General features: G+C 43.0%; 1 long non-coding RNA gene across 2 annotated transcripts; it reads left to right on the forward strand.

Moving 5' to 3' along the window:
* Positions 1–1,656: 1,656 nt before the first annotated feature.
* On the forward strand, positions 1,657–12,712 carry LOC131508067 (uncharacterized). 2 transcript variants are annotated; one of them, XR_009259843.1, is made up of 8 exons: positions 1,657–1,791; positions 2,161–2,312; positions 2,406–2,617; positions 3,167–3,254; positions 3,389–3,943; positions 7,252–7,417; positions 9,119–9,188; positions 12,204–12,712. It is a non-coding gene; the product is annotated as an uncharacterized LOC131508067 (long non-coding RNA). The 2 variants fall into 2 exon arrangements; XR_009259841.1 differs by having other exon boundaries at positions 3,167–3,943.
* Positions 12,713–13,207: the final 495 nt, after the last annotated feature.

A 13,207-nucleotide genomic window follows, 5' to 3' on the forward strand; every position in this document is an offset into this window, starting at 1 on the left:
CTGACCTCGCCCAGGGGTTGGGACTTCCTCCCAACATGGAGACCTTGGACTTCTCACCCTCAGGGCTCCATCACTGAGGTTGTTATTTTTTTCCTAACAGGGCTCAAGTTGCATCCTCTTTTTTGACTGAAGCTTAGAGATCATGCAGCATCATTTTCCCAGTTAGAAGTAATGCCTGGGTTCGGATTTCAGGGCACCAGAATTAGAGCTCCCCCAGTAGTGGGGGGGGGGTATCATGGCCAAGTTCTAGAAGCCTGGTAGGTGCAGGCGATCAAGGCACCAGGTCGCGCTGAAGGCAGAGTGCAGAGGGTCTTGAAAAGTGGACCCATTTTTTTTAGTTTATTTATTTATCTTGACACAAAGCCCTAGTGGGGGAGGGGCTGAGAGAGAGGGAGAGAGAGCATCCCAAGCAGGCTGCATGCTGTCAACTTGGAGCCTGACACAGGTCTCAAACTTACAAGCCATGCGATCATGACCTGAGCCAAACTCAAGTCAGATGCTCAACCAACCGAGTCCCCTGGGTGCCCCAAAGGCAAACCCACCTTTATAAGAAGTATCAGCACCCCCAGACTCCTGTCTATGCATGTACATCAGGGACCAGCCTTCTCCACCCAGGGGGCACAGAGGAGGGCGCTCCCTGGGGTCATTGACTGGGATGGCACCGGTCATGATTCTAGAGGCAACAGGAGGTCAGAACTGTACCCAATAGCTGATTCAGCAGGAGTTTGCAACCCAGACCACGGGGATCCATGGACTCCTGTTCATCCACTGCCCACTGATCAGCTTTCCCTTCCCAAGAGACACTGACAATTTCTATCTGAGGAAATGAGTCGGGGTAGGAGAAAAGACACATAGATGTTGACATCTGGATAGTCCTGGTGAAGCACATCCATCCATCCTCCACCACCTCAAAACAGAACCACAAGGCCACAGACTCTCCTCCATCCAGAGCCTGGAAAGACTCTCTCACTTGCCTCTCAATGATGCATGGAGACCCAGGAAGCACCAGACATTCGGAGGAAGCCGGAGACCAGAACAGACAGAGATGAAAAGAGCACGAGGTGAACGAGGCCAGGGCAGGGAGGAGAAAAAGGCCCCAGGGAGACTTGCATCCACTGACCAAGAACCAGATGCTGGGAAAGTAAACATTTAAGAAACAAGAGAATACTCTGGGGAATTAATATATGTAATGTATAAATATGTGTATCTGTGAATTATATATAATCTACAAATATGTGTATGTTTATGTATAACGTATGAATTATACATATGTATGTGGAATTTTTTTCAAAGGATGAGAAAACAAAATTGACAAACTCATATGTTAGAACAAGAAGACTAAAAGGTAGAAAATGAGAGCAAAAAGGATGAGAAAACTGAGGATCAGTCCATGACTTCCACTATCAGACTAATCAAAGACAAAACAGACAAATGGAGGATAAGAAATAAGAAAATCGAAGAAATCACAGAATGGTTCCAGATTCCACATGGAGACCATGGATCACCCAGTATAAAGAATGACAAAAAAAAAAAAAAATTAAAAAAAAGAATGACAAATAAATAAATAATAAAAATATAAACCCCTCCAGAGACACCCATTGTTATGGCATCTCAGAACTCTGAGAACAAAGAGAAGATTCTAGAGCATTCCAGGTGTGGAAGTCCACGATCAGCAATGAACTTGGCAGGCTAAGAACGAGACTGAGCAAACGTCTGAGTAAAGTCCTTTCTTATCTATAATTCCAGCTCCACTAGACAAGGAGGGTGAAGGGAAATTAAAGACACCGTCAGGTATTTAAGATCTCTACATTTACTGAGACGCCCTCCTACAAAAGGTACCTGGAGTACTTGCTGTACAAAAACAAGTATGTGAATCAACAAAATGGAAAACCACGTTTCAGGAAATGGGACCCAATGTGGGAGGGAGGCAGAGACCACCCCAGAATCCCAGGATGGCACATGGAATGCGTCCAGGGAACAAACATTCCAGATTGGAGCAAGGAAATGGAGGGCCCCAGGGTCACGAAGGAGAAGTAGGATAATTTTTTAATGTGTTTTGAGAGGAGTTTGACAAATCTTAACAAAGTGGCACATATATGTATACATGCATACACATTTTCCTCACTTAAGATTGTTCATTTGTTTCCTTACTGAACCCAGAATAAAAGAGAACCAGAGTCCAGAGGAGCAATTTACAATCCGCTTCCCGAAATCAGCTGAAAACTCCTGACGGGAGTTCTGTTCGGCCACTCCTAAATCTGGCTATATAAATTATTCACTATATCCTACTCCCTCCATTCACCACCTTTCAGGTAATTTTACCTGGAATTTTATTTTCAGAGAGTCTGAGCAACACTTACTGAGCACAGACCCTAAGTCTACATATCGGTTCCTCTCTCGTACAGATAAGACACAGAACCCAAAGAATTCAAGGATGGTGTGCCCATGTTCACACAGTTCCTAAGCGGCAAGATGGGAATTTGAATAGAACCCGCCTGACAAAAGTCTGAATTAACGCTCTTCTCCAAAATGCCTAAATGGATGTGGTGTAGACATGTGCAGAGACATGGATGCTAGAATAAAGCCTAGAAGAACACAGATAGCGTCTGGTCTTCCGGTCAGTTTGAGTGGCTGAGACATCCTTATTTTTTAAGACACATTATGATGCTTACGTGTAGTGTTATCATTTCATTATCATGACTCATGGAGATGAGAGGGACGTACATGCATTTCATTAGCTTTAAAGTGACAAAAATGCAGAGATATGAGAGGGAGAGAGAGATCCACACACAGAGAGAAAGAAGGAGATCCAGGTGTCAAAGCCAGTTTTCTCGTTCTTACTCTATTCCAGATTTCTTTCCTTTGAGTCGGTTCACTTAAATTTAACTTCGGCTGAGTTTAGAAAAAGGCAATGACCCGATATGCATCCAAACCATTGAGGAGTTGTAATTGTTAGAAGCAAATGTCATTCACATGGCGAAAGGGCTTCATGGGCTCTCCCTTCCTCCTCTTGTGGCCCTATGCCGTTTTCAACCCAAGTTTGTCAAAAGACCTTGACTTTTGGTCGTTTTTGGGATGGTGATTGTTTTTAGGAATTGCGGGGTTTCCTACAATTTCAAAACTTCTCAGTATAGTTTAAAAATAATATATATTAGTTCTCCATCAGAGAAAACGAGACTAGAAGAATGTGAAAGGCTGTCCTCCATGGGTTCTGTCACTTCCCCGTGAGATCAGCCCTCCGCCAGTCAACTCGGGTCGGCCATGCACAGCCCATCCCCAACCCCACAGCTCTTCCCCAACCTCTGGGAACCTCTGCCCCCCAACTGTGAGCACAGGGGAGGGAGTCCAGGTGGGTACCCACCTTTGACTCTGGGCTTCCCTCCCCCAGGAGACCCAACCAGCTCTCGCTGGAATCCTGAGAGCTGGTGGGGCCAACAGCCATCCTGTGGCCCCCTGGGGGCTGAGGAAGGGCCACCATCATGGACGCAGAGCTGGAAGAAAATGCCCATATGATGGAATCAGAAGCAGTGAAAGCTGAATTTAGGTTTTTGGTCCATCTGCACTCTTAGAGAGGAGCAGAGGCCTAAAGCTTTCTGAGAGTCTTCCAGAAAACTGAGCAGAGGTGAGTGCAGCCTCACCCTGTGGTGCTACATCATCCCATCTTTGAATAAAAGGAACCCTTTCCCGTGGCTCCTGTCTCCTTCGGACACAACTCCGTCCGTCTTTCGAGCTTCCTTGTGTTCCTGTACAAAACATGCCCCTGCCTCATCTTGTGAACCAGATTCCCCCCACCTGGAATCAGCAGGGTTTCCAAGGATCCGTGCCGACTGTCCTGGGGCAGGATTGCCAGATCACAGTTCTGTTCCGAGCCTCTGCTCGCCGCTGCCTGTTTGGTATAATGTGAGGACTTTTCCAGAGAACCAGAAGACAGGTACTTCTTCAGGTAAAGAACAGGCATTCATAAGAATGTTGCCAATTCAAATGTTGTATCACAGGACTTAACGTTTGGTCTCATACTTCTATTCCTTCTCTTTACTAAACATTCAATTTCCATAGCACTGATAATATTACCTATCTGTTTTATTTCACAGCACGCACAACACACACACACACACACACACACACACACACACACACAAAACAGTGTGGTTATATAACCAACCTGTCATACAGTGAGAGTCATTAATTCCTTTTGTATCTCATTCTAAAATACTTGGAATATTACATTTTATGAGGTCGGCGTTGTCTAATTCTTAGTGGGATGCCTTTGATTTCCTTTAATTTAATATGTGTTAATGCTTCCTTACAGGGTTGTAAATTTGAGAAATTCATAAATTAATCTTATTAAACTGTCCAGATTTGTGTGTTTATGAAAGCTTGTGGTTCACAGTGACAACCACTTATAGGGTCTTTCCAGAAAAAATACTTAGTATTGTCAAGGAAATAAAATGACAATTATTGAAAAAGAATAGAAAAAAATGATGCTGTATGAAATTTACAGTGCCAAGATGCTGTAATTGATCCTTCCCAGTACACTTTGGATAAGTGAATTATCCTCCTTAGATTAAAGAAAGAAGCCAGTAAAAGGCTGGGATTTTTGGATGACTCAGTAGGATTTCCATTCTTTGCCGTAAGTATGTCCACTTGCCCACTGACCGCCTTCCAGCATAGTGTGTGGGGGGAGGTGTGTGTTCTGAACTCTTTTACTTAACCTGCCCCAACAGGATCAGTCTCCAAATCAGATTGACTCACCCCGTCCGGGGCTACTCGCCGGTCCTGGGGTATCAGACCATTGCGGAACATCCAAATATGCCAAGTACTAGCACGTGTGATCATAGGAACTCATTCCTCAGGGATAAGCGTTTTTGTTCTGATTCTCTCTTGAGTGAGTGGAAAATGTCTCTCAAATATTTAGAGATTTCAAGATCCCTGATCTTCAGGTAACAGGCAATTGGGATGTGTCCACTTTGTTGATGCACGATAGCTGATTCTTGTTTGGATTCTACCAATGTTTTTAATAAGCTTTATTCTGTGTGGATGCCATCGTCCTCGACACATTGCTCTAACATTTGGGGCTTGGCAATTACATCATGCATTTGGCCTGGAGCTTCCGAAATTAAAAATAAGGTGCGAACGAAGCTTCAGTATAATGGCTTCCTTCTGATATGTTCGGCCTGCTGTAAAATTAAGGGGCTAGCACTTTCTTCCTTCCTCCCGCATTGCCTCAAACTGTATCAGCTGTTCCTGAGTGCCCTGTAACTGTATTTCCAACAAAAATTACACAGATATTTCTGTCCAGCTACATGTCCTGCAGGGCTGTTCTGTGGTCTTCCGATCAGTAAAAATGTAATAACATTTTCACATAGTCAATATTTAATTCTGTAAAGGCAACTGGTGGTTGTAATCTAGGTTATTAACCACTCGGTGATTTATGATAGAGGGCAGACAGTGCGGTGGGGGGAACAGTAGGAAGGTCCTCTGGTGACAATAAAAAGGTTATAAATTTCATAGCTCTGCCCAAGAAATGTATTTATATCCTATATTAAGAATAGCTTTTTATAAATTTTAATGATCCGTGTTATTAATGGAGTTGTCATCATGACTGCCTATACGAGACTGCAGTCCTTGTTTTTTTTTCTTTTACTTTTCCATCAGCTGAAGGTCTTGTGGGAAAAAAAAAAAAAGAAAGAGAGAGAGAGAGAGTGCTCTTATTAGCAATTTGCCAAAAAAATCTTCGGGAGTCATAAGCCTATCATTGTTTCCCTGGACTGCAAAGCCTGTGAGCTGTAGTTTGCATAAAGTTTTATGACCAAGGAGACGTTGGGCTAATTGGATGGAGTACAATCAGTGCTCTATCATGTTGACGAAGGCCGAGTCAAGATGCAGAAATAAAACCAGGGCCATACGAAAAAGAGAAACTTATGTGTGGAAATGGTCCTTCTCGTTGGCTTCCTGTCCCCTCGCTGAGACCTTGTTGGGTTTCCAGCCAAACACACCAAGACACGCGCACATGCTCAACACGTTCGCGAGGAAACACGCATACCGCATCGTCCCCTCTCTTCCTCCCTGCCCGTCGCACGCATGCAGGATGGGAGGACTGAGTCCTGCTGGGCAGGACACAGCCTCCTGGGGGGTGAGAGGTGTTCAGCTGGTGGGATTCGGCAGCTCTTCCTTAATTCAGACACCGTTGGTTAAAACCAGAGGTTTACAAAGAAATCTTAAAGAGTCAAAGCAGATTTTGGAATGTGGTGCCCAGACGCTTCCTACAGACAACGTAACAGAGCAGGAGAACGGGCCGTTTCCGGGTATCTGTTTATTTATTTATTTTTTTATTTAAAAAAAAAATTTTTTTTAACGTTTATTTATTTTTGAGACAGAGAGAGACAGAGCATGAACGGGGGAGGGTCAGAGAGAGAGGGAGACACAGAATCTGAAACAGGCTCCAGGCTCTGAGCTGTCAGCACAGAGCCCGACGCGGGCTTGAACTCATGGACCACGAGATCATGACCTGAGCCGAAGTCGGACGCTTAACTGACTGAGCCACCCAGGCGCCCCCCGCGTACCTGTTTTAGTGTCAATCCACCCCCGACTCTCCCACCAAAGATTATTCGGGCACAAGGAAGGCCACTGAGAGAGGACATCTCACACAAACAGATGAGCAAGCAAAAAACTGACTTATGTGGAATTTGTGGTCATTGTTCTTTATATGAGATCCTACTTTATTTCATTATAACTGCACTCCAGTGAAATATTCAGGGGACTCGTTTATTGATGACTGATTATTAAGCCGTCAATTAGTTTCTTCACATAGACAACAGAAAAAGTTCTGGAAATCTTTCTCTTGTGCTTACTGTAAATCTTGAACAGAGAAGTTAATGCCTACGTGTTTTCAACAAGAAAGATGAGATTCGAGATATTAGGAAAGACAGCGTTTGTTTTTCTGAAGTTTTCTCGGGGCAGCTTTAGGTTTAGACGGTGTTGTTTGTTTGGGTTTTTTTTCCTAACATCTTTGTCACCTGAACGAAAATCATCATACCACCAGCATGAAAGTGATTAGAATTTGACCTGTATGTTTAATTCACTTTTCTCTTTCCCTCGTGGCTGATGTTAAATTTGAGATCAGGCATGGGAGGAGGTGTAGTTCAGACCTGCTTCCCTGTTCCTCACTCCTGCCTCACCTGTATCAGCTGTCTCATAACCTTCCACCTAATGAAGGAGAATGTTCTACCTGTTCATCGAACTTTCTCTTAGAGTCTCCTGCTCACCAGGCATGCTGCTGGCCACCAGCGCTCAGCACCAACCGTCATGTGGTCCTTCCTTTCACCCGGGTTACCAGGAAGTCTGGGCTACTGGATGAGCATTCAGGCCAGCAACTGTTGTACCTGCCCATATGTCGTCTGAGCTCACGCTCTCTTCTGTGAGTGTCCCCCAAGAATACCCACATTTAAAAGCCTGGGGGAGTAATTAAGAATTTACTGGTGACATTATGAGGGTTGAGAGAGAGGAGGGTCCACTTACACTCCCAGAGCAGTGACGGAAAGGGACATGGAGGTCTGCGGGCTCGCCGGCTATGCTGAGGCTTTGGTGGGGTCCATCATGGTTGACTTTCTTCCGAGTGGGATTCAAGCAGACTTGTTCTAATTTTCCCTCCGTAATCCTTGACCACCACACCATTCCCACTCTGCAAAATGTCTTTTCCTTTTCACTTAAGTCTGAATTCCATGAGTAGCCAAGACTTGTGTGTTGAACCTCCAGTCCAAATTCGTTTCTCAGGCCATCCCACCTAACACACAAGTCACTGTCTATAAGGATGCCCTTGGAAGGCCTGTCTTGGCATGCCCCGAAAGAATGGAATTTCTGTAGTGCTGTTCACCATGACCTGTATGCAGGGCAGCCTTTATAAGGAACCTCCTGCCCAACTGCCATCAGACTGATTCTCTGCTACCTTACCCATCGCATGCCCAGGGAGAACCAATCCCACAAGACTGCAAAGACCCCTTCACAGGGTCGCCTTACTTCCTGGGCTGAACTAGCATGCCTATGGGATCACGTGCAACAGTTACTAACTTGAACTTGAAGCGGAAAAATGGGTAGGGAAATCAAGAGTGCCAACTTAGAAATAGTTAGAATGGCTTAGAATATTCTTAGAATAGCTTAGAAATGCTATAGGTGTGGCTCATGTGGGGGTCTGCCTCATGAGGTACGTGAGGACCTTCCTTGGTCGATCTAGCTGTTGAGGAATAGGGGAAATCCTCTTTTCCTCACCTGGGAAGGGTAAAAGCTATTTAACTAGTTATGAGATTTGGGTTTCAGATCCTTTCCTCTCCCCCGGAATGATGAAGAGGCTATGTGATCTAAAACATTTTAAGATTTAATTGAAATAGTCCATTATGCTGAAAAAGATACTACAACCACTTCTTTCAGCCACCGTGTTTAATTATTAAAGCCAATGTGGCAAAATGATAACCATATCTGTACATATAAACATGTCTGAGTAAAATATACCCTGTCACAATTATTACTTTTCTTTATTAGCTATTGCCTTTGTTACACCGGGCTCAATTATTTCCCCTGAGTCAGTTAACAAGAGCTCCTGATTATCTGCTGGCAGGCAAAGATCAGATTTCTCTCACCAATACTCAGTCCTCCGAGTGCATATATTCCCAACAAAAATCCAATCAAGATGCGTGCCTCCTATGCCTCTAATCTCACTTGGTCTAGAACCCTTGCCTAGTTCCTCCCCCGACCTCGACTTTCCAACGTCACAAACCGGTTGTGGAACACCTGTGTCCTGTCTTGTGTGTTTCCACAAGGTGCCATTTAACTTGTGACTCTATCCCCTTTATTCTCCATGATAAGCCAATAGCTACTTGCCAGCCACGTGCTTCACGTTGTACCACACTGGTCACGTAATCCTGGTGAGCAGCCATTGCCAACGATGCCAGTCTTGAAGGTTTTAACGGACTGATCTCGTCACTGCAAATCCATTTTTCCTTCATTGGCCACTCACTAGGAATGGTTTTGGTATCCATTGACCAGTTTTGTCTACAGCAATTTGCTTTTGGGAGGTTTACGGCATAGTGATTTTTTAATACCTCCATTCTTTTTTATTTCTTAGATGGCACTCTTTCATAAAGAGTTTTCCTGCCTCAACTGGGGTATAGACTACAAATGTGTCAAGATCCCTGGTGAGTGCTTTACCTTTGATTATCAATTGTCATAGCAGGGTTTCAGTGTAATGGTAGACCTCCTCAGTGGACCAATGACTTCCCCTCCTCTCTTCTGTTTACTTTCCTCATATACTATGGTTCCAAAGATTTTTTTTTTTAGCATTGATTTGCATTTATTAGGGCTCTTGGTGCCAAAATCATTCTCATTTGGCGGTTGGTCATCCCCTTCGTCTTGCTTCAGCAGATGATATGCTGGCATTAGTCTTTCTGGAACAAGATACCCCGGCTTGTTTTGTAAATTGCCTGCCTCACACCTAAAATTATCCATTTCTTCAAGAAGCCCTGGTTCTGTTTCCTGGGCTGGTTTTAGAAACCGAGATGTAGATGCAAGATATGGCTGTGGCACGTGGGCGTCACAGGTTCTAGAACTTTCAGTGTACAGAAAGCAGTCAATATTACAAATGAAATTATGAGCATGTATTAATATTTTCAACGGTAATTTAGGTTGACAATATTTTTATTGATGTCTTGGATTTTATTTTGGTAACTTTTTTTTTCCCTTTAAACTGACCGTTGTGGTTTCTAATATTAGTATAGTAGCTTGTCTGCTTTATCCAAAATATATTACATAGTTTGAAAAATCATGTCCCGTTGTTAACATGTTCAGTTGATCCAGTGAGTGAGATTTAAAATACTCTCGATTCCCTTGTTGTCCTTACAATGAGCTCCATTGAAAACGAAGGTGGCTACACAGTGTTCGAATGGCATTTGGACCTCTTCTTTTCTTTGAATGGTTATGTCGCCAGTCAGACGTGTTATTGGGCTTAGATATTTCGGTTTGTTTCCACTGGGGATATTTTTCCCCCTCTTTTTGCTTTAATTTGTGCACTGTCATACATGCATGTCGCTTAAATAATAAAGCTGTATAAAGAGGGATACTCAGACAGTCCTCACATATGAAATGATCTTCTCCAGCCACGTCCCCTAGCTTCTGGTTTATCATCCCAATGCTTCTCCCGAGCTTTCACAGATGCTAGAAATCACTAGATTATACTGTTCTTGTATTCTGATTTTTCATTATTGTCAATACCAGAGTGGAAACTTTCGGTAGCGGTCAAGAGTTAAGACCTTGGAGTCAGACAGCCTTGGCTTGAGCCCTATTTTACCATTTACAAGCCTGGATTCCCAAACTCTCTGAGCCTCAGTTCCTTCTCTGTAAGTTGAGGACAATAATACTTATCACCCTGGGTCGTTTTGATTATTAAGTGAATTAATTTTTGGAAGTATTTAGAAAAGTCTCTGGGATCTGGTGAATACTCAATACGATAAGCCGATATTACCCTAACACAGTGTTTCTCAACCGGGATGGATGAGGGACAATTTTGCCCTTGAGCAGACACTTGGCAAAATCTGAAAACAATTTCAGTTGTCACGGCTGGGGGGGAGGGGGAGGGGTGCCACTGGTGCCCAGTGCATAGAAGACTGGGATGCTGACACAGGATGAAACCCCCCAACTAAGATTTATGTGGCCAAAAATACCAGTAGTGTTAACATTTGGTCGGTCACAAAGTGACTCATTTCTGCAGAATATTAAAATAAATAAAATAATAATAATTTCAACAAATACAGATGGTTTTCATAAAATTTTAACTCAACAAAAAGTAACTACCTAATAAAAACATAATGATTCCCTTTTCTTGACTCATTTGTTTATCTATATTAGAGAAGATACTTTAACCGCTCCCCCCATCTGACAAGAGTCACTGACGGTTCCTCCCTGTGTCTTTCAGACTGCACCGCCATGAGAATATTATTCTGAATATCTCCTTTATTAAAAATAGAACCCAAATCCTTCTTCTTAGAAAAGTAACTTTGCAAACAGTTGGTCGCACAGAATTTGCTTCAAATGAGCTTCCAGAATTCGCATCCAAAAAGTTGGTTGCACAGAATTCACTTCAACGTCAGAGGGAGACGTACGTGTGGAATAAAGAACGGGGATATAAATTTTCCATGTGTTCCCAAAGCCACGGTCATAGTTTCACGAATCCAATTACTTAGCAAAAAGGCCAACAATTAGAGAATGAGGTTAGGGTTCTATTCCATGGAAATGGGCAGGAAAACACTAGCCTCTCACATTACACACTTCAAAAAGTTATTTCAACTCTTTGAATTTATTTTTTTTTAAATAATGTTTTTCTACATATTCCGAGGATTAGAAAATGTTATATTTTTAAGAGAAAAAGATTGGCAAGCCTATAAAAGACTTATTTCTTCAAAGTGTTTAGGATTAATATGATGGGCAGGAACAATCTGAGTTTCAGTGTAAAAATACCAGAATTCAGATTTCAGGGTGAATGAAGACTCTTGAACACCTCAAACCACGACATAATGTAGTTTTTACGTCCCTCGGGAGAGAACTGTCATGTTGATGGTAGTGTCCAGGAAGCTGTGTCAGTTGAAAGAGCTACAATTTTGGAACTAGGTCTGTGCTCAAGAGGTAGACTTTCTAGATTCCAGCTGTGTGGCCTCGAGCCAGTCATATAAACTGCTTTGAGCTTGGATTTCTTTATAGGTAGTATGGAGAACACCCTACCGATTCTTTGTCCATATGAGTCACTAGCCTGAGGAACACATCCGGGACAGAAACATGCATATAGTTGGTGCTCAAATAAACACTAGTTTCTTTCCTATAGCAAAACATGAACAGGCTACAGTTATCGTCCATAACACAAAGATTCCCATATAGCGCAAAAATTCCCATATAGCGCAAAGATTCCTATATGCTGCATCGCAGGCATCCCCAGATTATCACCAGGAGGACTTAAATGCATTAAATGAGGCATGGTTCAACTATAAGAGGCAAGGTGTGCAGAGTTCAGGAACCTCACCCCTCCCCATGGTTCATTGACCTCTGAAGTTGGGTGTCATACCTTAGTGTGCATATATAGTTAGCATAGGCTCGATATGCTATTTATTAAATTCATGTTGTGATGTTGTAAAAACTGTATGGAATGAATTTATTATGTCTTTAAGAAATCTAATGCTCAGGGGGAGTGCAACAAATTTCCACCACGTCAAGAAACAGAGATGATACAGTCCCGGAATCTGCATCCCAAAGTGTCTCCAGAAGATCGTTCTTTACAAGGAAACACTCCGCATATCGGGACAGATGACCGAGCAGAGCTCTGTGAAGGGTAGAGTCGGGTGCAGATCCGTAAGGACTCTACACAGGTCAAGAAGAACGAAGGCAGACCTGACTGCCTGCTGAAGCGGTCACCTGGCAAGGGCACGTGAAGGTGGCATACCACGGGGTGAGGGAAGCTCTGGAACCAGGCATTGACTCTGACCCACAAACCCCCGACTTTGAATAGGAAGACCAAGTACAAAGAATTAAGAAATGAGATGCTACTCACGATCTCTAAGGCTTTCTTGTGCCACACTGGACACTGATGTCTTGTGGTTGGAAAAGTTGTAAAAACGGAGGGAAGTGAAATTTTTGATCTTTCAACCAAGAAGTTACAAAATATGTTCAATCGATTATACAATGATAAAAATCTCAGAATGGAAATTAAATTCAATGGGAACTCATGCAGCTGTCAGGAATGTTTTTGTTTGTAAATCCCGTCCTTGTTTCACTTTGGAAACTCTTGTTTTCTATAATTTGGAACATGAATTTAAATATTTAAATATGCAACGCAATACATACTAAAACATCCACAGATATTTCAATATGATTTCCATTCACGGTAGCAGCAGGCCACTGTTAATTAGGAAACCTTTTCTTCACTCTATCCTTGGTCTGGGATGCCCATTAGGGATCCCCGGGGCGAACAGTATTTCATCAACTGTGAGGGCAAAGCCACAAGGGAAAAACTCCAGAATGACTGTCAAAAGAAGGAATCACAAAATTCCTTCAAAAAAATTGAACATGATGCCTCAAACACTCCTGTGTTTTATTATTTTTTAAAAGTTTTTAATGTTTATTTTTGAGAGAGAGAGAGAGAACATGAGTGGGAGAGGGGCAGAGAGAGGGAGAC

Source organism: Neofelis nebulosa, chromosome 1 (genome assembly GCF_028018385.1).
Source record: "Neofelis nebulosa isolate mNeoNeb1 chromosome 1, mNeoNeb1.pri, whole genome shotgun sequence".
Taxonomy (NCBI): Eukaryota; Metazoa; Chordata; class Mammalia; order Carnivora; family Felidae; genus Neofelis; species Neofelis nebulosa.